At 38.0% G+C, this 27,374-nt stretch overlaps 1 protein-coding gene and 1 long non-coding RNA gene across 11 annotated transcripts in view; one reads left to right on the forward strand and one right to left on the reverse strand.

Annotated features, from left to right (window-relative positions):
• Positions 1-27,374, forward strand: part of SGIP1 (SH3GL interacting endocytic adaptor 1) — a 200,977-nt gene that overhangs the window by 42,980 nt on the left and 130,623 nt on the right. The window lies entirely within an intron of this gene.
• On the reverse strand, positions 838-27,240 carry LOC129497442 (uncharacterized). Its single transcript, XR_008661945.1, has 3 exons — positions 27,131-27,240; positions 4,479-4,605; positions 838-1,195 (listed from the first exon to the last, which is right to left on the reverse strand). It is a non-coding gene; the product is annotated as an uncharacterized LOC129497442 (long non-coding RNA).

Genomic DNA, 27,374 nt, shown 5'->3' on the forward strand with positions numbered 1-27,374 from the left:
GTCATAGGCCTATCTTAACTAGTGGTGTTACCTTCATTTATTTGTATTACAGTGATAGCTGTATTTGTCTTATTTCTGTCTTCCAAGAGCAAGATTCCAGAGACTTGTTTATCTACATAAAATGAGCCTTCAAACATAGCAACTGCTCAAATGATTAATCATTTGAATCTGATGAGCTAATTTCCTTGGGAATCTAGAAAAGTGGTACTAATTCAGTCCTCTGTGTGTGTCTGTGTGTGTGTTGTATACCTAGAGAGAAACAGAGGAATGGGAAGAACACCATGATGGCAGGCTCAATCTGAGGTTACATTTCGATATTCTTTATTTCTTTTGCATTTTTCCTTCTTAGTGAAGTCAGGATTCAAGACCAGATGATCAGTTTTAGCTTCAAAATTGGCCTCTTAGACTCATTCTTCTATTAACACCTGTTCTAATCAACATATCACATTGTTATTTATAAATGAGTGTGACATTTTCAAAACCTTACCTCTTGCAGAGACATTTTATTTTAATTTATTTGATATTTGTCCATTATCAAATAGAAGTTCCTACTGTGTCCTGATACTGGGCATTGCTGGAGGTGGAGAATTTCCATTACTATGTACAGATAGTTCCCCAATCTGGCCTTGCCCGAATCAGATGGTACCTCTTATGCGCGAGCCCATATCCCAGAGTCAGGATATCTGGGATGGGTCAGGTGCTAAGAATGTATATCTTTCAAAAGCTTCCCAAACAGGACTAATGAGCAACTGACATGGGAACCACTGGAGTGAAAAGATTGGGTCCTACTCATTATGAGTTTATAAACTGCTTAGAAAGATTAGACATAAGAAAAATAACTCACAAACTCTGTGTTATGAAACATATAACTTACATGTTCTGGTATATACTCCTCATTCTTTCTATAAAGTAGGTAAAGCAATTATTTTTATTCAATTTTTTAATGAGTATTAAGACAAAGGCATTAATTGAATTGTCTAGAAACCTGAAATCCTGACCAGGCCCAGATTCAAATACCTCATGCCCTTTACTCAACAAACTTACTCAGTGGTCCAAGGACTTTGGTCATGGTGAAACAAATATCTAGGACAGCAAGCAGGGAGAACCTGAAGGCCATCTATAAGTAAAATGACACTGATGATCCAAAGACATGTCTGTAACCATGTGTTCTCCAGGTTGTCTGGATGAAAACCTGCTGAAAGAAAAAGAGCAGAATTTTTTCTCTTCATGTTTAAGTATGCTTAAGAATGGCAGGGCCTACTAGAAAATATCTTGTTGAAAGTTATTATGTGCAAAAAAGTAATACAAACTAAATTTTATAATAATAACAATGGTTAAGATTAAGCTCTTACTATTTGCAAGGCACTATTTTAAGGATTTCATGGATATATATATATATGGTTAAGTGTGCTTTTGCTTTTGTCCATCTTGGGGTTTTTTAAGTCATGTACATGTTTACCATCAGGATTAACCATGTTTCATTGTTGTCATTTTTTTTTTTTTTTGTCATTTGTTTTTATTCTCTTTCAAGAAGCTACAGTGAGGGGATCCCTGGGTGGCTCAGAGGTTTAGTGCCTGCCTTAGGCCCAGGGCATGATCCTGGAGTCCCGGGATCGAGTCCCACGTCAGGCTCCCTGAATGGAGCCTGCTTCTCCCTCTGCCTGTATGTCTGCCTCTCTCTCTCTCTCTCTCTCTCTCCCTCTCTCTCTCTCATGAATAAATAAAATCTTTAAAAAAAAAAAAAAAAGAAGCTACAGTGAGGAGACGCCATTTCTGCCCTGTCTTCTCACCAGTACCCAACATGCTATATCTCAAGGCAAGTTGTGTTCAGCTTTATCCACACTCTTCACTAGCCTGGCCCTTTATGTTAGTGTCTCTGAGGACACCCAGGAGGCATAAGATAATAGGTATAAAATGGTGGACACAGGGATGCCCGACATCAGAAGTTTCTGTAAGATTTTACAAAATTATAGGGACAGACAGAGACATTTTATAGCACAGAGAAGGAGACTTATATGGGATTAGGGCAGCTCTATAGGATTAGAAAATGAGTTCTATATGGGGTTATGGAAGAAGGCTGACTTCACATGAGAAGAACTTTAAGGCTATGTGCTTAAGACTGTGGTTCCTGATTCTGCACGTGTGGCAAAGTACCTGCAGAATAAAGTGCACATGTGGAAGGTTCTTCATTATTTGGGCCAATCTTATGCTCTCTGTTTCAGTCCAAACAGACCACTTGTGGTTCTCACAACATTCTTACTTTCTTGTCTGCCTTTGTCTTGGCTCATGCTGTCTATTCTGATGAAAATAAGAGTCATCCTTGTTCATGCCCCCTGGAGGATCTTCCCTAACTTGATATCTATTCGAGACTCTGTTCAAGTGTTATATTTTCCTATAGGTTTTTTTTTTTTTTTGGCAACAGCCTCACCAAAATACAACCCACCACTCTCTCCTCTTCCTCATCTTAATGAATAAGTGCCAACCTTGTTACTGCAGTTGCTCTGACCAAAAATTTTGAGTCATCCTGGTTCTTCTCTCTTTCTCATAAACCATATTCAATCAACCAACTATTCTCTTATTTCTCCTGTCAGAGTATATCCCCAATACAATCCCTTCTCAGCATCTTCAAAGCTTTCACCCTGGTGTAAGCCCCAGTCTACTCTCAGATGGCTTATTTTAATAACCTCCTAATTATCTTCTTTGCTTTCATCTTACCCCCATTTTCTATCTATTCTCTACATGACAGTGAGGGCAATGCCTTTAAAATGTAAAGCAGGTCTTGTCACGGTTCTTTAGTATACTTGAATGGCTTTCCATCTCTCTCAACAAAAGAGCCAGACTCGGGAGCCCCTACCAGTAACCTAGAGCCCACTGTCTCTCCAACTTCCTCTTCTGCCCTTCTCTACCCCAATAGGATCCTTACTGTTTCCCACACCCTCAAGCCTTTTGCTGCCCTCAGAGCTTTGCACATGCTCTTCCTCCTGTCTGGAACCCTTTCCCTGATAGCCCCATCATATATATTCCCTTACTTCCTTTAGGTCTCTGCTCAGAAAGCACGTAACCAGAGGCTTCCCTTGAGCATACCCCATAAAATAGTAAACACTACCTCAAATACCTAGCACCTGAATCTGCTTTTTCCTATCCATGTACTTCTCTCCATTAGACACAAGATGTATTATTTATTTGGTCATCATCTATCTCTCCATACTCAGCACGAATTTTGTTACCGTGTCCTCAATGTTCAGTATAGTGCTTGGTACATTTTTTTGTGATCTGTCAGGTCTGACGTATAGAAAAGCTGTCATAGATACCAAAAGCTTAAAAAAATGTATGAAAAAATGGAGGAATTTTTTTCTGTACATTTTTTTCTTGCTATAGTTACTTGTTTTACTGGTGACAAAACTTGACACCTTCTCATATTGTACTGAAATACTCTGAGATATGAGAGCAAATGATGAAATCTCACTACTTTAGACTAATAAAGCCCATTCTGTTTAAATGCTTAATTTGTTCTCTTAAGGCAGTGTAATATAGTGATCAGGGCTCTAGAGTCAGGCTGTGTATTTTCCAGTTCTAGCTTGAATAGTTAGTTGTGTGTCCTTGGAAAAGTTCTTAACATCTCTGTTTCTTGGATATAAATGAAGATGATAATATATTACCTCCTCATGTCAACAAGAGGATCTAACCATATATATATCCGGAAATCCTTAAAATAGTGCCTTGCAAATAGTAAGAGCTTAATCTTAGCCATTGTTATTATTATAAAATTTAGTTTGTATTACTTTTTTGCACATAATAACTTTCAACAAGATATTTTCTAGTAGGCCCTGCCATTCTTGACTCAATAGATAAAAACTGTAATTAACATCCATTTATATAAAAGCAATTCATGTAGTAGGGTCCATGCATTCTTTTCTGTTTAAAATGCTTTGCCTGGTATATCTTCACCTCTGCCTAAACCAAGTCATTATACATTCTTCACTAGAAAACTCCAAATTAGTGGTGTTTCGTGCTCCTTGCTGAAAACTAAAGAACGATTGTTTTAGTAATACATGTCATCAAATGTAAGTATGGTCCTGACATAATTAAAAAATTATGGTTTTAATAATTTACTCTAAAAAATAACTTTAATAATTTACTATTAAAATTTGGTTTTAATATTTATAATTTGGTTAATCCTTCTGTATTATAATCTAATTTGCCTCCCAGAGTATCAGCTGCCCACACACCACCTGAGGGGCCACATGCACAAATGAGCACACATTCTGTGTGTGGCATGCTCGCAACAGATGACATGGGACCAGATGACCTATGTGTACCTTGGAGAGACAGCATCTCCACTAATTTCCACTGATGGGCATCTTACTTGAAAACAAGGCTAGGTTGCCAACTACTTTAGCATCAGAATTACACAAAATAAAAAAGAGAAACATTGAATTATAGCTCAGAGAGGAGGAAAATCATGACTTCTGACTCACCTCCCAGAAAGGAGACAGCCTGCCTTGTTGTAGTGGTGACAGGACTGGAATCTGTGTCTCTCCATATCTGCTCAGTGCTCCTTCCACTTCCTGCTCAACGGAGCTCATAAAAGAGGTTGTGGGGCATCTAGAAATATGGGGGAAAGTCATTTTGATTTTAAAAGGGCTCATAAATTCTGAAGGAGAATAAATGGACTAGAATAGTAACAGGATGGATAAAATAAAACATCACTTATTGTGTGATGTTGCCTTTGAAAATGAATGGCTTTGCTCTGAGGTATTTTTTCTCAGGGGAAGTGGCCAAATGAACTGGCAAGTGAAGATAGAAGGACTTTACTGTTCAACATCCCTTCCAGGGATACTCTGTATGAAAACGGGTCAGGTCCCATGACTACAAATATGAATGGAGAGTCATTGTTCTCTGGGAGATCTGGGGAAGGGCAGTTACCTCTGTTTTTGATTAAATGAGGGGAAAACACACTTCACAGACTGAACATAATTTTTTTTTTTTTAGAAAAGACTTTGCCAATTTATGTTGGTGGAAAAGCAGTTAACTCTTTCTAGCCAAAGACATAGGAAGATAAGCTAAAAAGATGACCCACCTTGAACAATCTAAGATTGTGTCAAAATAGGCTAACCCCCACATCTAACTCTTAAATCCTCAAGAGTTTACTTTAACAGAGTGACAATCAGTTGTACTATGCTAGAAAAAAAGAGTATTAACCTTTAAGTACATGTTACTTTAAGACAAATGTACATGTTACTTTAAGACAAATGAAATTTAAATTCAGATTTGTGAAAAAAGATACATTAGGGAATGATTTTTATCTTATAAATATGTATAAAATTCTTTAATACACCAAGTCTCTTGTATGTTTCACATCAATTGATTCATAAATATCTGAATTACACATGGCTGTAAAGATGTAAAAACATCTTGCCTAAAAATTATGTATCAAGAAGATGACACAGATAGGCCTCTAGGCATTGCAGTTGAAGACATTGAAGGAGAGGGAGGGCAGGTACCTTCTAAGAGATTGACAGTGAGATATGCCTCAAATTATATATGATTTCTCAAATAAGACATCCAGCTATAATGGTTATGCCAGAAAAATCTAAGTGGTTCTGATGAAGCTGGATTTGTACCAGAAATGAGCCATCAGCTCCAGAAAATAGTAGGAGAGTTGGGAGTATTATCAAAGTTTGGTCCTTGAATTACTTGCACTGGAATCCCCTGAAGTGCATGTTATAAATTCCAATTAGCCCCATTCTGCTACATGTCAGGGAGTGGGCCCCAGTAACTGTACTGAATGAGTTCCTTAGTTTGCTCTAATGCATCCTAAAGTTTGTCAACCGTTAAGCCTGACTGTTCGGGCAGCCCGGGTGGCTCAGCGGTTTAGCGCCACCTTTGGCCCAGGATGTGATCTAGGGACCCCGGATTGAGTCCCTCGTCAGGCTTCCTGCATGGAGCCTGTTTCTCTCTCTGCCTGTGTCTCTGACTCTCTCTCTCTCTCTGTCTCTCATGAATAAATAAAAAATCTTAAAAAAAAAAAAAAGACTGTTCAACTAGAGCCTGAGTTTCACCTTTGCAAAAATTGATGATGCTAGGGGAGCCTGCGTGGCTCAGTCAGTCAAGCATCTGCCTTCAGCTCAGGTCATGGTCCCTGGGTCCTGGGATCACCAGGCTCACACTCCCTGCTCATTGGAGAATCTGTTTCTCCCTTTCCCTCTGGACCTCCTCCCTACCCGTGCTCTCTTTCTCAATTGAATAAATAAAAAATCTTTTAAAAATCTTTAAAAAATTGATGATGTTAACTTTTATTTTAATGAATAAAATCCAGTTCCTCAGTTGTGATTAAATACAAGCAAGCATAATTCTCTGAGCCCAAATACCCGTTTATCTGGAGCACCCTTGTATGACTCAGCTGTGTTTTGTTTTTACACCCTTGGCTAAGGCCTTTTATTTCCCATCAAGCAGAGATTAGTGGTGTCTTATATCACTGCATATATATTTATATATTCGTCCCCTTGAAGCATTAGTGAGCAATATTAAAATAATAGGCAAGGATTGTCGCTTATACTCCAAGTTGCCCTGACTGTCAGTCTCTTAGAAGGTACCTGCCCTCCCTCTCCTTCAATGTCTTCAACTGCAAAATATGAAACTATTAGAACCTTCTCTGCTTCACCAATCTGTTGAAGAGGAAGTAGGGTGATGGTGTTTCGATGTACTGTGAGGCACAGATTTATTAATATGCAGGATTTTTCAATATCTGAGGCAAGTGATGCAAGGCAGAGATATACTGGGTCTAATAATACATGGTAATTTGGTTTTTACAATAAAGAAAAGAAATAAGAACTCACTGAGGATGGTTAACTTTTCACTGTTTCTAACAGATCTTCCTTCCTGCATTTTGCATTTCATTTGCATTCCAGAAAGCTCCGGAGTTAACAGTGCAGTTAGCATTCACAAAGTCCCATTCTTATTCTTTATTCTTACCTCCCTTTTGATTTCACATTTAATTTTTGTTTTAGTCTTTGTAGACTATTAGCAATAGATTCTCAGTTGAATATATTCTTAGAAGTAACCAAAACACCATTATTATTAACTGTACTTTGAGTTTTTAAAATAAAAGAAATATACTACTTCCTTGGTTCTAGACATTTAAAAGAGTAAAATTTGTTAGAAATTTGATAAGAAAAGAAAAATCCTTGTAACAGAAGAACCAGTAGCAGTAACTTTACCTTCTTAATTTTTCCCTCAACAATTAAACATAGACCTGCTTTAGGGGACCTGAGTGGCTCAGTGGTTGAGCATCTGCCTTTGTCTCAGGTGGTGATCCCTGGGTCTTGGAATAAGTCCCACATTGGGCTCCCCAGAGGGAGCCTGCTTCTCCCCAGAAGGAGCCTGTTTCTCCCTCTGCCTATCTTTCTGCCTCTCTCTGTGTCTCTCATGAATAAATAAATAAAATCTTAAAAAAACACAAACATAGGCCTGCTTTATGAAATCACATGTATGTTCTGTTGGAACATATGTTGGTGGAAAAGCAGTTAACTCTTTCTAGCCAAAGACATAGGAGGCAATAGAGTTATCAGTGCCTAAGATAAGCTAAAAAGATGTCATCATTAATTTTCTTCCCTTAAATTCCTAATAAGTACGTGGTAACTTTTTTTTTCTTTTTCTTTTTCTTTTCTTTTTTTTTTTTTTTGGATGGGAGTGAGAGTAAAAAGAAGAGGAAGGGCTCAGGGATTTCTCATGAGTGGAAGGAAATAGAATGCATTAATTTAATGTTTGCTGAAGAGGCTAAGACCTGCCTATTTTGGGGTTTGTTTCCCTAAATCATCTGGGCACAAAACTTTCTTCTGTCATCAACGCCAATTTCTCTTCTTTTTTTAAAACAAAACAAAACAAATTTCCTAAACACTGGACTAGAAGGTCAAGAGTCCTTAAAGCAAATTCAAACTGTCGGCCTTTCTAGTCCATGAATTCCAGAAGGACAGTTTTCCCAGGACCTCAGAGCTTGTAATGGGACCTTGAGCCTCCCCACCATCTAGCTTCCAAAGAGTACCAGTGAAAACCCAAAACACTATCCTGATGCTCCTTTCCTGTGTTTCTAATGACCCTAAGCTCTGAAGCCTCAACCAGTGAGGTGTTTGATAACATGTTCCTAAAACATTATCTTTAAGTAAAGACTTTTTAAAGGAATTACCTTCAGAAATCATGGAAATGGTTAGCTGTTTAAACTTTCCATGGCTATAAAACTTCATACCTCCTTTTGAATGAATATCAAGTTCCCACCCAGTACTACTAGCCTCACTGAAGTCTTGTCTCTTCTATAAAATTATTGTCTTATGTCTCATAGATTTTGGATTGTGTTTATAGACAAAAGCACACAGTTTGCCACATGGTGATACAATGCTGTGTATTCTCTCTTATTATCTCTGTGTTTTTACCTCCCCTTCAAATTATTTAATTTCTTGAGGACAGAAATTAGATTAAGACATCAAGAGACCCTAGGTACTAAAAGATTTTGGCATCGCCCTCCACCACCACATCTAATTCAACATAAAAATGACATTATTGGGATCCCTGGGTGGCGCAGCGGTTTGGCGCCTGCATTTGGCCCAGGGCACGATCCTGGAGACCCGGGATCGAATCCCACGTCGGGCTCCCGGTGCATGGAGCCTGCTTCTCCCTCTGCCTGTGTCTCTGTCTCTCTCTGTCTCTCTCTGTCTCTGTGACTATCATAAGTAAATAAAAATTTTTAAAAAATGACTTTATTAAGTTAAATAAGGATAAGAAACTCTAGCAAATTTCAAAAATTTCTATGCTTGTTTTGGGAAGTATCATTCTTTAAGGTTTTTTTTTTCCCCCCCTCATTTTGGTCTCCTAAGCAAATCCATAGATGTTCTTTTAGTAATCCTGATCTGTCTGAAGATAAAAACAAGTATTATCCTCTTTGTGTGTTCCAGGGAATAGTTGGATTTTGTCAACATCTGTTAGTTTGATTAAGAGAGTCCTATAATAAATCTCTATAGGGATTCCTGGGTAGCGCAGCGGTTTGGCGCCTGCCTTTGGCCTAGGGCGTGATCCTGGAGACCCGGGATCGAATCCCACGTCGGGCTCCCGGTGCATGGAGCCTGCTTCTCCCTCTGCCTGTGTCTCTGCCTCTCTCTCTCTCTCTCTCTCTCTGTGACTATCATAAATAAATAAATAAAAATTAAAAAAATAAATCTCTATAAAATTGGAAGGCACATTAGAAAATAATTTTTATCTGAATTATTGGTTTTAAGTATGTTTTCTGTATATCTGATTTTTTTTAAAATAAGAAAGACATTCTGTTTCTTTCAGTGGCCCATTTGTCCTCCTTTTTGATCTGCCCTAACAAAAAGTCCACTCTTGTCAATGCTTCTGTATTAATGAGTGATGTAAAATTGGATAAACATGTTTTTAGGGGTGATGGAGATATTTTAATATCATGTACTCACAATTAACTTGAAATCTTCTGTGTTCATTGATTTTTCTCCATAAGTTGAGCATTGATGGTACCACCTACGACGTAGGGGAAAGAGGTTTCTGACATTTCTATCTATCCTACAGTCTCTCTCTACATTCTGGATTTGGTACCAAAGTCTTGATGCATCTTACCAAACCATTTACAAACAGTGCTAGATTCCTCCATACCAGGAATCTTCATTCAATTGCTAAACAATACAATTTCCTCAGATAATTGTACTTCATTTAGGCCAAGAATATGATTCTTAAGCTCAACATAAGCCTGTGAGAATAATCATGTCTAGGTGATGGGCACATTCTGTTTGACTCCTATTTTGATCTTTTGCCAGTTCTGTTCACTTTTTATTTTCCTTTAATAGGCCATGTTTTAGAGAAGTTTAGGTTTGCCTCAAAATTGAGTGGAAAACACAGAGAATTTTGTAACCTCTCTTCCTCCACACACAGTGTCCCCCACTATCAACATCCCCCATTATCATAGTATATCAGTTGCAATTGATGAACCTACGTTGACACATCATTATCAGCTGAATTCCAAATGTTTACACTATAGTTCATTTTTGTGTTTTGCGTTCTATGGATTTGGACAATTATATAATGACATGTATCTACCATCATGGTATCATACAGAATAGTTCCATTGCCCTAAAAATCTTTTGTTTCCACCTATTTATCCCTCCCTCCCCACTAAACTCTGGCAATCTTTTTACTGTCTCCATAGTTTCGCCCTTTCCAAAATGTTGTATATTTAGCATCATACAGTATGTTGCCTTTTGACCTCTTTCACTTAGTACTATGTATTTAAGTTTCCTCCATGTCTTCACAGCTGGGTTGCTCATTTCTTTTTAGCAATGAATAATATTCTGTTTCCTGGAAGCACTCTGGTTTATTCATCTTCTCACCTACTGAAGATGTCTGGTTGCTTCCTGGTTTTGGCAATCATGAATAAAGCGGCTATAGACATCTATGTACAGGTTTTTGTGGGGACATAAGTTTCCAACTCCTTTGGGCAAGTACCAAGGAGCTGAATTGCTAGGTAAGAGTATGTTTGTAGGAAATTGCTGAACTGGCTATACCTTTTTGCATTGCTACCAGCACTGATTGAGAGTTGCTCTTGTTCCACAGTTCTGATCATTTTTTCACAGGGGCTGGAGGAGTCACTTGGCTCATAGCACTTACTACTCTATGTGGCTGATTAGGTCTATGGTTCCCTTATAAGAGTCTCTTCTAGTCATTTAGGAAAACAGAATACTGGTGTGAGCTATAAGGCACAATGAATTCACAGACCCAGCTAAGACCTAGTTCTGCTCCTCATTTGCCCTACAATCTGCCAATTACTTTTTATATGCTTTGGCTTCCTCTTCTTCTAAATAAAGTTAAGAGATATCCACATATTCTATTTTATTTTTTTAAGATTTATTTATTTATTTTAGAGAGAACACAGGCAGGAGGGGCCGAAGGAGAGGAGGGAGTATCTCAAGCAGACTCTGTGCTGAGCATCGAACCCAATGCAGAGCTTGATCCCATGACCCTGGAGATCATGCCCTGAGCTGAAACCAAGAGTTTACTGCCTAACTGACCAAACCACCTAGGTGCCTTGATACCCACATATTTTAAAGAATATTTATGTAATTATAATCTTTTTTTAATTATAATCTTAAATCAGAGACTAGAACAAATATTTTGATTAAGCTTTATGAATTTCTTAATGAATAATGTCATGAGAGGTAACATAAAAGAATTTATCCATGATTACCTAATAACAAGAATGTGTTTTTCTTCTTCGCAACATTGTAAAGTGCAATGCAAGTATAAATTTAGGAATTTAAAAATACTACTATATCTACCAAATGTAGAAGTGAGAATGAAGCATATTCGTGGGATGATCTAATGGGAATAAACAACATATGTGGAAGAAAAAAATAGAAACTTCTTTTTGTTTATTTGAATGTAAAGGTTTTTTACCCACTGAATTCCTAATACATATTTAGTTCTCAAAATAATTTCTTTCTACTTCCTTGTAGATCTCTTTGGGAAATTTGTTTCAATCTATTAGACCTGCTAGCATAGTTTCTCACCCTGTAAGTGTTAAAATATAATCATAGCAATTTTTTTTTCAGAAGTTCAATCATTTATGATGAGATCTGTGTTGTGGTTTGTTAGTGTGATAAGGAAGGGTGTGGCATAGGAAGGCTGGCTCAAGACTAAGCAAAGTGGCTTCATAAAACATGTGAGTCTCCACTTCCTGGGTCAGGTCTTTAACCTTTGGGGATCCAGGTACTTGATTTTGCCAGTGCCCTCAAATGAGCAGGCTCCAGGAAGGTGGAAATGATCATGCAGCCCAGACTCAGAGATTTGTATGTTAGGTATAACTCCAATTTGTTAACTTATAATGAGAAAGGAAAGTCTGAGGTGAAGGAAAGGCAGTGGAGGCAGATACCAAGGGCTTCCTTTTCCAGCCTGAGTGAATTACCAAACTTTAAGCCTCAGTTCTTATCTGTGAATGGGGATAATAATAGGACCCAACTCCACAAGATTGTGTGAGAATTAATGAGATAATGTATATAAAATGTATTAGCACCCCACTTGTCACTTACTAAACACTCAAGAGTGGGGAAATGGAAAACATTTCAGCTACTTTGGCCACTGTTTTCTCTATCAGAATGAACTGTTTTATTGATCTGCATAGAGTTGAAATAAAAAGGAGTCAGTAGATTGTAATGAAGGGCATTCCTGGCCTGAGCCATCCTTTCCTATTATAGAGATATATTTTCCAGTGATGCCCTCCTGGCTGAGAGCTCCTTCCCTGAACAATGACAGACATACTTATCAGGTTTGGTTTTCTAAATACTGTTTTTATATACCTATCTGGGTTATTGACCTTTCTGTTGATGGAAACGTTCTTTAAGCTCGGACACCACTGCTGACAAACAACTGGAACATTTGTGGCAGTATCTCCCCCAATGCCTAGGGCAGACATCAGGAACCAGCTGGGTTCTGCTCCTGTCAAGCCCAGACTTGCCCTCTGAATTCTTGTTCACGGACCTCCAGACAGCCACTTCCAATAGCTCATCATTTTTACTGGAAGTGAAATGTATTTTCCATCTTGGGAACAGGCCACAGTGAAGTCACTTGTCTGTACTTTTAGCTTAAAACACATTCTCTCTCATCATTGTCTGCTGTTTCCATTAATCAGATTTTCACCTTGGTAAGGCATTATAAGGCACCCCCCAGTTACTTTCCATAACGTCACAAAATATGGCAGGATAAAGATTAAAGTTATATTGGTGAACTACTGAGTTCCACTGTCAGGTATTATGCATGTAAAAGTTCGTACTTTGGCATTTCTAGTCACTGGATTTCTTAACCTATTCATGATATTTACAATAAGGATGAATGGTTAAACCATCCCATGGAATCCATATTACACAATATGACTCAAAAGAATGAACTAGTTTAAAAAAAAAGAATGAACTAGTAACATACACACAACAAACTGGACTGGCCTCAGGGTAATTAAGTCATATTGAAAAAGGCAAACTCAAAAGGTTATACACTGTGTGATTACATTTATATAACATTCTTGAAGTGACAAAATTATAGAGATGGAAGAGACATCAGTGGTTACCAGAGGTTAGGAAGAGGGAAGAGAGAGAGGTGGCTGTGTCTACTAGAGGGATACAAGGAGAGAGGTTTCAGAAGAAACCAAACCTGCCTACGCCTTAATCTTAGACTTCTAGCTTCCAGAACTGTGAGAAAATACATTTCTGTTGTTTAAGCCAAAAAAAAAAAAAAAGTAGTACAAGGAGTTCTTGTAACAAAATTGTTCTGTAATTTAATTGGTGTGGCAGTCACAAGAAGGTACATATGTTGTATAACTGTATTAAAAAATACGTACACCCAGCACACACACAAGCACACACGCACAAACGCCTGTAAGTCTGGTGAAATCTGAATAGTTGGATGAATTGAATCAACGTCAGTTTCCTGGTTGTGAAATTGTACTACAGTCCTACAAGATTTGCCATTGGAATGGGAAATGGGAGGAAGGGTACATGGTTCTTTATTATTTCTTACAACTACATGTGAATCTAAACTTATCTCAAAAGATTTTTTAGAAACCTGCAATGAGATTTTGGGAATTGCAGCTGCATCTTGTAAGAATTAGTATCAAATAAAGATAATTGTTTCTTTAGAATAGTAGGAGAGAATGGTGCTCAGGTGTTTCAACCACCTAAGTGGCTGTGTTCACACTATTTCCTAATATTGCTACTTTCAGGATTGTTGTCAAAGATGTGTTTGCTCCCTTATTTGACCTGAGTCATTGATACTGTAGCAGAAAGTTGCTGATTTAACAGTCTATTAGCCTGGGAACTTTATTAGAACTTGAGAGGATATTAGTTTATATTTGTTTCTTTTATTTTCTGTTTTTAGTATAAAACAGTAAATAAGCAAAAATGTGATCTGGCCTTTTTCCCTTAAAAATGGGAGAGGGAAAGTGTTCTGATGTTGCATATATTTTAGTCAGCATGCAACATGGATGCTGGCAGCCTTTGATCCTAAGTCTATGACAGACATCACTAGTGGATCATTGCACTTGATTTTTCAAAGAGGTTGGATTTTTCCTCAGAATCCGTCTTAACATAACACTTAACAAACATAATCTTCTTAACATAACATAACACTTGTCAACATAACACAGAGAGCCACTAACAGTAAGTTGCCATTGACACAAGATGGAGCCCCAGAGTCAGCATTTATGTCCAAATTCTTCCCAGAATATGGGATTTTTTTTTTCTAGCATACTCTATTCCCTGTCCGTGCCAAATTAGGGGAAAAAAATATGCATTAAGATTTTCTTTCCTTCCCCCAGCTTACCCTGCTCTAAATGTGTTTCAGATACTTTGCTGAAATGCCTTTTATCTTTCATAAATAAAAATTCCCTAAATTGAGTGTTTTTGTATGAAATACAACATTCCTTAAAAAGTAGTGCCATATGCAGCTGGTAAATTTTGAACAGATTTTAATTCCTTTATAGTTCAAGCAGAGAAAAATCACAACTGGCCAGTGTAGGGGAAAGTAAGTTCTCTTGGGCATGTGCATATTTTTAAAGATGATTGCTCCTTTTTTGCAATAATTAATACATACTGGCAACCTTCAGTGTCAGAGATTATCAGTGTCTAGATGCTGACACCAGGGACTTTTGACGATAAAGGTGCCTTTTAATCCAGAAGAAAGGAGAAAACAGGTGATTTAAATCTATTTCCTATACATTATGTCCAGACTAATATAAGAAAAGTCACAAAAAACCTAACAAATTATAGAACAATTTACCTGAAAGAGATCATTTATCTAGTTCACATCCCTCCTGAGGACCTACTATGTGCTAGAGCCACAGTTTCCACACTGTGTGCCAAGATACCCTAGTGAAGCAGAGACACTTTAGATTTTCAAAGGAAAGATAGTAATATATGTCAGATGTTGAAGGAGCTTAGTGTACCTCACACCTTCAACCTTAAACCATGCTATATTCCTTAGATGATTATCTTTGCAAACCTGTGTGTTAGACAGTAACCATGATAATAAGCAAGTAGAGCATGAAAATCAGTGTGGAACAGGAAATGAAGGAGGCAGTGTCTGGTGCAGGACCCGACACACATATGCATCTCATTAGTGAGTAATTGTGTTTATTCCCGAATACAATAACATTGTTATTTTTTTCTTTCAATTTATGTATTTTGTTCATAAAATTACTAAATTCTTAAGGACAAAAATACTCATTAAGCTATTTGCACCTAACTACTCAATGAATGGAGCTATTAGGTATTTCTATTCTGCGAAAATATTACTTAGACACCAAGTGAGTTTGGGAACCTCTGCTTCAGGGCACTGAGGACCATGTTCCATCCGTGTTACTTCATTTATTCCTCATGAAAAATCCCATAAGGTAGGTATAATCAGTCAAATTTTATGCCAAAAGAAATTGAGAACATCCAGTTTTGGTGACGTGTCCAAATCTAAGCTGCTGGTAAGTAATCGAGGGTGCAGGGTCTCAGCGACCTGCCTAAAAATTCATAGCAAATCAGAGGCAGGACCCTGAAACAAAATCCTGGTGTCCTGATTCTCCTCCTGGGACACTTTTTACAAAGCCATGCTTTATCTCTGCAAATCCTCACTTGTCTACTTCCTTCCAAGTTTGAATTTACAATATAAAGAGATGGGCTTCCATTCTAAGTATCCTCCTTAACTACAGTAAGATTGGTACTGATTTAACTGCTGCTCCTCTTAGTTTTTGAGCAGGTGAGGAAAATGTATAAGATATTATGGCGTGAGGATTTTTGTTCGGTATGAATAAATGCTAAAACACTATTTTCGGTTGCTGTAACCAGGGAGACCTTGAGTCCTTTCAGGGAACATTGTCCTCTTCTCATGTTTCCTGTAGCTAAATGGCTGATCCTGTGTTTCAGGAAATTGGACACTTGGGATCTATTTTCAACCCAGTGAGCTCCAATTTAACACTGAAGAGAGTCTGGATTTTTCCCATCAGCCCTCACAGAAACAATCCCTGATACTATCTCGTGAATCCAGAGGGGCAGCAATACTAAAACCCAAGGTCCAATGAATGCTGATAGAACGTTTATAAGATTTCACATGTTGGCCTCTATTGTAATGGGTATTTTAAAACACAGCTTTCCAGAGTGTTGGTGAGCTTTTGCTTTGCTTTTGTTCAGTGGCATTTAACAGGCAGCTTTATGAACAGCATGTTAGACAGTCTTTGTACCCTTGGATTCATTTCAATAAACCTATAGAAATTTAATTGTTTAAAAAGAGTCATCATCTAAAGATTATGACTCACAATTAGACAAAAACTTGTGTCTAAGATTTAATCTTTCTTTGATTTGAATAGATATCTCTTCAGTAAGAACACAAAGGGAATGCTTGACTTTCAAGAATACAAATGTTGGTGCTGCTCAAAAGAAGCAAAAAGATTCTGCTAAGAGCAACTTTATATTTCTTTAATAAAACTCAAACATGTTGGGATCCCTGGGTGGCACAGCGGTTTAGCGCCTGCCTTTGGCCCAGGGCGCAATCCTGGAGACCCGGGATTGAATCCCATGTCGGGCTCCCGGTCCCTCTGCCTCTCTCTCTCTCTCTCTCTCTCTCTCTCTCTTGTGTGACTATCATAAAAAAAAAAAAAAAAACTCAAACATATTTTCCTTTCCCTTGCTTTTGTCAGAGTTTTCTTTTGGGGGGGATATTTTTTGATCATGTATAATCATGTATGCATGTATGAAAATAGAATTCTAAAATCTATACCTGGAAAGAAACTAAATGATCCAACCCAGTATTTTCCAAAAAATGTTTATGCTGACCTCCATAATAATAAAAAATGTTACATTGGACCCAGACATACACACATACATATGCAGATTGAAAGTAGAGTATTTTGCAAAAGAAAAATAATAACCTATTCTTCCTATAGGAGCAACATTTTATTTTCTATTCCATTTCATTTTTATTTTTTAAAGTTTTCTAAAAGATTTTATTTATTTATTCATGAGAGACACGGAGAGAGGCAGAAACACAGGGAGAGGGAGAAGTAGGCTCTATGCAGGGAACGCGATGTGGGCCTCGATCCCAGGACTCCAGGATCATGCCCTGAGCCGAAGGCAGATGCTCAACTGCTAAGCCACCCAGGCATGCCTCCATTTCATTTTTAAAATGCTTGTCAAAAAATAAAATAAAATGCTTGTCAAAATTTAGTAAACTGTTTTCCTGACCCCCTAATGGGTAATTGCATGCAGTTTGAAAATTCCTGATCTAGTTCAACTTCCATTCTGAAGTAGAAATCCTTTCTTTATAGTAGTCAGATAATAAAGCAGTATATCTAATCAATGCACGGACCCTTTCTCTGTAGACCCCACTTTTCTGAGACAATGTCCTAAGTGCCTCTGTGTAGATCCTTTACACACAAAGGAAAGGAACTCCTGGTGTCAGGGCAAAAGAGGGGAGACAATTGAACTAAGAACTCATGGTCTGGAGAAGCCAGACTTTCAGCATCCCAAACAGCATGGATGTTCTACTAGAGAGATTTATAAGTCCAAATAGATCAGAAGGGTTTAAAATTGGGGTAGTGGTGGGTAGTGATTTAAAAAAAAAACTGAGGTAGTAGAAAGAAACTTGCCATCGGATTTGAGTGTCCCCAGATTTGTTCATGTGACCTGAGCTTCTCAGTGACTGAATCATAGACTGGCTGCATCAGGATCATGTGGGAAACATTTTAATGTACAATTCCTGGGCCTCAATGCCAGAGTTATGAGCATTGCAATGAATGAGGTCTGGGAATGTGAACATTTTAAAAGCTCCTTGCATGATCCGTATGTGTGACCATGACAGGAAATCTCTGATTTGGGCTTTATGCAAACCCAGGTTCTTCTTCCAGAGAACAGTCACGTGGTCTGCCTTTCTGCAATGGTTGCTATGGGGAACAAATGAAATAGTGTGTGTAAAAGCCCTCAGAAAAGTCAAAGCCTTACAGGTGCAAGGCGACAAGATGAAGGTCTTCTACCAATCTGGGCAAATGAACAATGTTTTTCTAAACTTTGAAGTTCCAGAATCAGTTGCAATGTAGGCTGGGAATAATGGATATACTCAAATTGCCAAGTGTAGAACAGAAAGTAGGTTAAGATTATCTCCTAATGTGCATGCTCTGTCTTTGCTTACCTTGAAAATTACTCATAATCACTGAGGGTAAAGAAGAGTGATTCTTTTTTTGAAGTGAGTTAAATATTTTGTTTGTGTGAGAACACTAGACATTTCCTAGAACTTCCAAAAAAAGTTTCACATAAATTTTTAAGAATGTTGCAAAATGAAGTCCTTGAAACTGGCCTTTCCCAAACAGAATGACATGATGAGCTATAGTTTTCATATGTGGAATATGATAAGATTTCTTTGTGTGTATACTTGTTTCCTCTCCTTTTACAAATGCCATCAGAAGATATGAAAAATTTCACCTTATATTTTATAAGTAAGGTGAAGTCTAAAGGAGTCAATCCTAAAGTACGTGATAAATGTCAAGCTAATGCTATTTGACAATGGTTAGACTTGGGAAAAGAGAAGGGACTAGAAGTATTCAATCTCTGAGAAGATATTAAAGATTAAAAAAAAAACACTTTAGGGACACCGAGTGACTCAGTGGTTGAGTGTCTGCCTTTGGCTCAGGGTGTGATCCCGCGATCCTGGAATCGAGTCCCGCATCAGGCATCCTGAGAGGAGCCTGCTTCTCCCTCTGCCTATGTCTCTGCCTCTCTTTCTGTGTCTCTCATGGATAAAAAAATAAAATCTTTTAAAACAAAACAACTTTATTTCAGTTCTTTCATGGCATTTCTCAAGTATAGCTTTTTATTTACCAATATAGAATATACAATAGGATTTATGTATTAAATACCATATTTTGTGGTTGAGTGAATTCAGAGACTGTTTTGGTTAGAAGCCCAGAAGAGTTAAATTTCCATTTTAAAAATGAACCATACAGACTTTCTCAGTGGTTTAAGATATAATAATGAAAGCCATAAGGCTTTCTCAGTGGTTTAAGAAAAAATAATGAAAATTTTGGAACTGAAACTAAAGGACTGGAATTAAAATATTTGCTATTATGGCTTCTGATAGGGTATCTAAAGTGTAAAGCTATGGTTGAAAAATAAGAAGAAGAACCAATCACACAGACCACACCACTGGAGCTATAAAACACTGAGAGACTCTTTTTAAAAAGTTTGATATAAATTTTTAGGATAGGAAAACCTAACCTTTTTTTTAGGCAAAACATTTAAGGTATGATCTAGGAAGGAAGGGAAAATGAAATAGAAATAGAGAACAATATGAAGGATGGCTGAGATTATCTCCAATAGACCTATATCTGAGCAATTGCTTCCCAACTATCCCCTACTATCTAATAAGTGGTTCTGGAGTATTTTTTACATTTTTTCTGTAGCTAGATATAATCAACACCTAGCTCCTTCAACTGCAGATGAACCTTGGAATGTGCTGATGTGGGGAATATACTGAGTCAGAAAGGAGTCTGAAAGAAATTAACTAAAGTTTTCCACCACCTCCCTTGTATATTGCATTACCGACCAGAAAATAACAACACATTAATATGTGTTGGACAACGCTCTAAAGTTTATGAGTCCCCTTTGCGTGCATTATCTTATTTGACCTTCACAGGAACCTAGAGAAAAAGCATCTCTCCCTCATAAAAATATCTCTTAGGTTAGCTAAGTACGATGAAATGTCTGAAAAGAAAAAGTCCTAGATAAAAGGAAGTTAGTTTCCCATACATCAAAGTTTCTGAGACTATAAAACTTACCCCTTGAATTTACTATTGGGATCTGGATTTTGTCTCATAATACGGCATAATGGTCTGTGCAAGAAAACCACTAGAATACAGAAATATAAAGATTCTGACATGATGAATGAAGAAGCAGTCTGCATTTCTTCCATGGGGGTCTCAGGCAATGAGATTCCTCTACTGCAGAACCATGTGAAATTTCCAAAATAGCCAAAATTGTAAAAGATGGACAATTTTACACAGTATAACTCAAAAAGAAAGATCACTTTCTAGATTTTTGGTGTAAGCCTGAGCCTGAGGCCTCCCTCTACCACTGGTTTTTTATGTCACCTTGCCCAAGTCCATTTAACTTTCCCTGAACCCATCTCCTCAACTGTGACAAAATATTTTCCTCATAGGACAGTTGGCAAAATAAGTATTGTGATGAAGATCTAACTCATAACTGTAACTATAAATGTGCGTTATCACATTGGATTAGCAAAGGGTTATCTGGTTTGTATAATCTGAGACAGTCAAGTCTTCCCTGGTCAACCTGTAGCCCCTTACTTCTAACTGTGAGTCATCTTGGGTTCTTTCCACTCCTCATTCCAACATGTATCATTCACTAAGTTTTCCCTGCTCTATGTTCTAAATAATTTTTAATCCATTCTTTATCTCATTATCAATTTTAGGCCTCCATTATATCTCTTGGCTAGATTGTTATGATGGTCTCCAAACTGGTCTCTTGCTTCTAGTCTTTACCATTTAATCCATCTTCCCCACTACATACAAATCTAACCATCTAATGCTTTGCCAAAAACCTACATTTGCTTCCTGATAACTTATAGGACAAAGTCCATGTCACTTAGTGTGGGATGCAAGGCAGCCTATGACCTATCCTGACCTACATTTTTAGCCCCATCTCCTATCACTCTTTCTTACTTAACAAATAGCAAATTGCTTCTATTTCTCCTATATAGATCATCCACGTCATCCTTCTGTCACCAAGTTTGATCTGGAATGTTCATCTCACTTTTTTGTTCCCACCAGACTCTTCCTCACCTTTCAGGACTCAGATTATGCATGTCAGATGGGACTCTTCTCTGAATCCCTGGGTTGGGGTGGGTGCTTTTCTGTGCTGTCATGGGCTCTAATGACTGCACACAAATGTACCCTAATATCATGCTGAAATCATATTTTTATGAATCTCTCTCACCAATTTAGCAGTGCTCCTCAAAGGCAGAAGCTCTATCTTATTAATTCTGTGCCCCAATACATAGAATAATTTCCAGCAAATAGCAAATGATCAATAAGCATTTGCCAAACATTTTTAGGTATGTTGCTGGAGGCAGTTACCAAGGGAGAAATCAGGGGCAGTTCTGAGCATGACTTTGGAAGGCATCATGTGGGCAGGCATTAAAAGGCTTTCTTACCTGATCAGACAATTGCCGTATGGCTGTAGTTTTCCAGGTGGAGCCCCCTCCCCTGGGCAGGGTTCTCTGGATACACAAGTCCACAGACTGGCTGCTTACTTCATCCCAGTTACCTTGCCAAGAGGTAGAGAAATGAAAGAAGGCACAGGAATGGGAAGCTGGGAAGTCCAAGAAGCAAAATCGAAGTCTGAGAAGACTGAGATGTGGCACTGCTAAAACATTTCCCCCACAGAACTGTAACGTGGCTTTGTTTTCAACCTGGACACTTAAAATTAATCTAAGGATACTGGCACCAGGTCATTATAATGGACCATGTTGTAATGGGATGTGGCAGGGAGGCCATCATTTTAGTTAACATAAGACTATTGTGTTACCTGGTGAGTCTCAGAGCTCATAACAAATACAGCCACACAATGACTTACGACCCCTTTACAGGCCAACACAGGCTGATATTCTTGCCATGACAATTCATAAGGGCTTTCAATTTCCATCTAGAAGGAAATATGGGTGAAAGTTAGTTTCGTGTCTGAGGGTGAATGAAACAGGATATGAAGTTTCCTCATTACTGCCTGATACCACTGATTGTCTCTGTGGTTCAATTAGCCACATCTTGGAAGAAAAGGCAGCATGAATCTGAATGCTCATGGATAGAAGCCCAGTTCTCCAAGTAAGGTTTCAATTGCTCTGTGGCTTAACCAAGACCATGTAACCTTAGTGTTGGAATCCACCTGAGTATTCTAGGTGTAGGTCACCTTTTCTCCACCATGCATATCTTTTCATCTGGGGAAGTTTTGAAATCTCTCAGACATAGGGAATGTTAAGATACTGGAAGTGTGGAACTAGATCTCATTTTTTTTAACTTCTTTTTTTCAAAGATTTTATTTATTTAAGAGAGACACATAGAGAGAGAGGCAAAGACATAGGCAGAGAGAGAAACAGGCACCCTGCGAGGAGCCTGATGCGGAGCTTGATCCCAAAACCCTGGGATCACGACCTGAGTCAAAGGCAAACGCTCAACCACTGAGCCACTCAGGTGTCCCTAGATCTCATTTTTAACGTAAGTACTTTATGGGATGCTCAGCGGTTTAGCGCCTGCCTTTGGCCCAGGGTGTGATCCTGGAGTCTTGGGATCATGTCCCACATCCGACTCCATGCATGGAGCCTGCTTCTCCCTCTGCCTATGTCTCTGCCTCTCGGTCTCTGTCTCTCATGAATAAATAAATAAAATCTTTAAAAAATAAAATAAGTACTTTAAAAGCATATAAAATGGGAAAAATACTAGACTTGGAGTCAGACACAAATATATGTAAGAGTGCAGTTTATTAACCAGGGGGTCTTACACAAGTCATATAATCTCTTAGAGCCTCTGGCTACCCATACATAAAATAGTGAATGGATGATACCTACTCAGCAGGATGGATTTATGGCTTCTGTGAGATAAGATGCATGAGAGGGCCTACCATTATAATTAGCAGCCAGTAGGAACTCTGTTTTTTCTTTTATTATCATTGCTAATGATCAAGCTCTTTAGTTTCAATTTCTACTTCTAAAATATATGTGCTTTTCCGCCCCCCTCTTCTCTACTCATTTTTAAAAGCCGTGGGCCTAGCAAGAGCACTGTAGCTGTTTGTAACAGAAACAGATGGATGACTAGAAGAGCCAGAAGAAAAATAGAGAGGCTTCATCACAGAGACATAACAGAGGACTCGGCTGATTGACTGTAATTTAGGACATCCATCATTATGGGTCCAAGGACAAACACTGTGAATTCTAAGCCTGACTCAGACTCTGATTCTTTCTAAAGTGTTGAATAACTCATTTAATATCTGACCAAGCTTCACTACAATGCTCGGCATAACGGGTTGTCTCAGCCAATATCATTTATTATATACCATTGTTACACATTAATGCAAAAAATAATTGAGTTCCTACAGAGAAAGGGACTTAAATTAACTCGGCCTGTGATACATTTAGGAAGTCTATAAATTCCCAAGAATAGTACACACAGGTTGGTAGATATATGTGCATGACAATATTTTATGGGGAGAGAATCCATAGCTTTTATTAGATTCTCAATGAAGTCTGTGACCAAAAAGAAGTTAAGAACAGCTACTACATACTAACAGACATTATTTGTTACAGAGAGACCATTTTCACAATTATGTTTTTCCTGGAATCCTACAACATTCGGCCTGACGAAAGCAAGATTGGAGTCGTGTATTGTTTTTGTGAACTAGACTATCTTGTAATGTGGTTTTTACTACTTTGATTTCTCAACAGAATTCAAACACATTCCCAGGTCCATTTTAATTGCTGATGAAACATGACTGGGTTTCTAACACTCTTCTCCTAACCATGAACTTTCCTCATCATCCCCTCATATTTCAAAAAAACAAAATATCAACTGGTCATCTCAAACAAAGAGTTCCTTCCAAGGCTTGGAGTTCTATTACACACAATGGCCAGCTAGCCCAGCAACCTCAATGCATGACTTATAAATAAAACCTGCTCTCTACTAGAGTGGACCCATAGGCAGATGTGAAGCAGAGAGCTGTTTTGGGCATGGCCTACCATTGGACATAGCTGAGTGACAGAGGATGCACCATAGTAGTGTTGGGGAGAAGAGTTAGCTGGTGATTGATGACTAAGGGTATTTGAAGCAAAGAAGCTGAAGTCACTATCTCCAGGGCTAAAATAAAAATTAGTAATTCAGAGATAGAAATGGTACATTCTTTCCTCTGGCCTTCTAATTGTGTGAATGACCCTATTCTATCAGTGGGGTGCCCTGAAAGGCTTTGAGTGAAGTTCCCACCCTCCCCCATCTCCCTACCTCCACCAGGGGACATCCTGTCACAAAGATGCCTAATCAATCTCTTCAGTTTCTTCAGAGGTCAGGCCATTTCAAAAAGCCTTCTTGACGACAAACATTTTTCTATAATAATGATAGCAACAGAACGGAGCAGACCATAAAGAGCAGATATTCCCAGGAGTGCTGTGAGAGGAGACTAGGGGGGCTTGAGGAGATCACTGGATCTCACTTGTGAGCTAGTTTAGCAAGTGCATGGTCAGGGCCCTGTGTGCACTGCTCACTCTCTGCTCAGCCACCCAGCAGACATGCATAAATGGGTAGGGGGTCAGGGACATGTGCCTTGGGTTTTGACAAGCCTGAATGTGACCCTTGACCCATTGTTTATTATCTGTGCTATGTTAGAAACTTGTGGCACTTCTCTGAGAAGTGTTCCTCATCTGCAAAGCAAGGATGACTATAGCCACATCACAGTGTGTAGCAGTGAGTTTTAATGAGATAATGCGTAAAAATTACATGATGCCGTTTAATAAATGCTAGCTAGTTTTATTCCATAGAATTAAATTTTCTAAAAAAAAGAATATAATATTTTTACATATAATATATGTAAATATAATATATATTACAGTTTAGAAATATAAAAAATTAGGTTTTGATGTATTATGTTAATACATATTATGGATATACATTAGTATAGATTTCATGTCTTTAATATATATGTGATATACATTCTTAAATATATTATGCTCATATTGCTTGTGTTTCCTATGCAAAGACCATCAAACGTAATTTAATCTATTTTTGATTGTGAAAGTAACATTTTCCTAACTACCTAAGACAACTTTAAAAGTGCTTTTTAGGGGCACCTGGGTGGCTCAGTTGGTTAAGCATCTGCCTTTGGCTTAGGGATCAGCTCAGGTCATGATCCCAGGGTCCTGGGATAGAACACGGGGTCAGACTCCCTGCTCAGTGGGGAGCCTGCTTTTCCCTCTGCCTGCCACTCCCCCTGCTTGTGTTCTCTCTCTCTGTCAAATAAATAAATAAAACCATAAAAAAATAAAAATGTTTTTTATATGTATCATTGTTTAGAATTCCAACTAATGCCCTATGCTCTAATTCAACCAAGCAAGAAAGCAACAGGCACTGTTGTTATGTATTGGGCTGGTAGCCCCAAGATAAAAGCTCTTTCATCATCTAAAGAGTATGATGGATCCTTCTCTCTCTGGCAGCTGCCATAATGACCAATGTTTAACTTTGCCGCTTTGACTCATTCCATTTAGCTGCTGCCCATCTGGTCTGGAAAAGGAGATCACTAATGTTGTTATTTTTGTCCTTAAAACAAGAGGGAGTAGGTACTAAGGAAGAATCTGAGAGTCCTTTCTGTGTTGCGTACACAAGTGTTAAATACTTATTACATACATGTAAGCTCATTCATGTTTACATACTTACATACCCAAGTGTGACAACTTCTTTCACCTTTCCTTCTACATATTTATATACTTTGCTGTGTTTTTTTGTTTTTCTGGGGGGGGGGTGTTGGTCTTTTTTTTTTTTTTTTTTGGATTTTGGCTGTATTTATGATACATGCTCTTAGATAAGTAAAGCTTTCCAAGCATTTAGTGGAGTTTCTTTTCCCAGTGATGGAAAAAAGTCTTAACTAAAAAACTCCTTGTTTGGTGGCTTATATCAAATAATAATGGAGAAGGTGATTTTTACCACTTGAGTCTCTGCTTGGCTTGAAAGCTTTTTCTCAATTAGTGAATGTTCAGTGACCATCTGCTGTGTACAGGGCACTGAATTAGGTTCACCGATTGGGGCACAAAATGAATGACATGTGTGGGTCCTATTCTAAAGCAGCTTAAAAAATAAAATAAAATAAAATAAAAATAAAGCAGCTTAAAATCTAAAAGAACAAAGATAACATAAACTGGAGCAGGCAAAAAATGAGGCAACAAAAGCTATTAAGTTCTATAAGGAAATCTTAAGTGAAGTTCGGAAGAACCCAAGCAGAAAAGAAAAACACTTCTAAAGGAACACTTCCTGCAGATATAGTCAGGCATTCCGGAGGGTGGGTGAGTTTCTAGTTTGAAGAGAAGGTTGTTCAAAGAGATAGTCCTCCAAACAGAAGCTAACAGATAGGTCATGAATGTGCTTGTTTAGGGAATGAGGAGAATTTTCCTTTGGTTGCAGAGCAGGGTGTTCAAAGAGTAATGGTGTAGATAAAACAGAACAGGTCCTAAATGCCACACTAAGTAATGAGTTCTACCTTCTGGTAACTTCAGAGCAAATTGAATCCCACTGAAATCACTGAGGTAGGGTGCACTTAAACCTAGTGGCAGAGATGAAGAAGGCATGTACATGGGTTTAGGTGGCCATGAAACAAAACAAAACAAAACTAGAGCTAGCCTTGGTTTTCAAGGGAGTTTCAAAGGAGAAATATCTGGGGCAGCCCAACTAGCATGCTGGAAAATTTTTGAATCAAGAATACAATTTCTCTTGTAAATGTGACTATTCCAGGAAGAACAAAACACACTTGTGGAGAGTACCACATAATAGCTTAATTCATATTCGGCATTTGGATCTTGGCGTTTCTACAGACACTGTCCTTAATGACTTTTTTTCTGTTTTGTTTTGTTTTCTATTATTAAAGTCACCTTTTACTCCCCTTCTGTCTTTGAGGTTATAGTCTCATAAATGGAAAAGTCTTTTTAGAGTACTTAACAGAAACCTTAATCAAAATGCAAAGCCAAATTCCAGCTAAAAAGGTATTAGTGCCACTGGAAATGTGATTCAGATTGCCAGGGCAATGAGATTTAGCCAAATAGGTATTTACAACACTACTCTCGACATTTAGAAAGTAATGAGATATATTTAACATAGAAGGAGAAAGTAAAAGTATACTCAAACCTGAAACTACATGGTATTTTAGAGTACTAGAGAAAATAGGTATATAGCTTATGTGCTCTCTCTCTATAGATAGATAGATGATAGATATACACACACATACAAACACATATACATATTTATATTTTATATTAATACATATTTATCATACACACGCATGTATATGCTCACCCATATTGAGCAGATCAACAGGTAAAGTATGTTGGACTGAAGTAAAGCATGAAGGTTGTAATCCAGCACCCTCTGGAATTCTCTGTGTGGCTGTGGGCCTACTGCTTTAATCTCTCAGGGCTTTAGTTTTGCCAGTCTAGTACCAAACCAGATGTTGACCTCCACCCTGCTATTCTGTGACTCAATTACCTGTCACGTGTGGTGTGTTATTTCCTCTTTCTTGTCCTTTAACAGAAGCTGATTA

The sequence above is a fragment of the Nyctereutes procyonoides genome, unplaced genomic scaffold (genome assembly GCF_905146905.1).
Source record: "Nyctereutes procyonoides isolate TBG_1078 unplaced genomic scaffold, NYPRO_anot_genome, whole genome shotgun sequence".
NCBI lineage: Eukaryota > Metazoa > Chordata > Mammalia > Carnivora > Canidae > Nyctereutes > Nyctereutes procyonoides.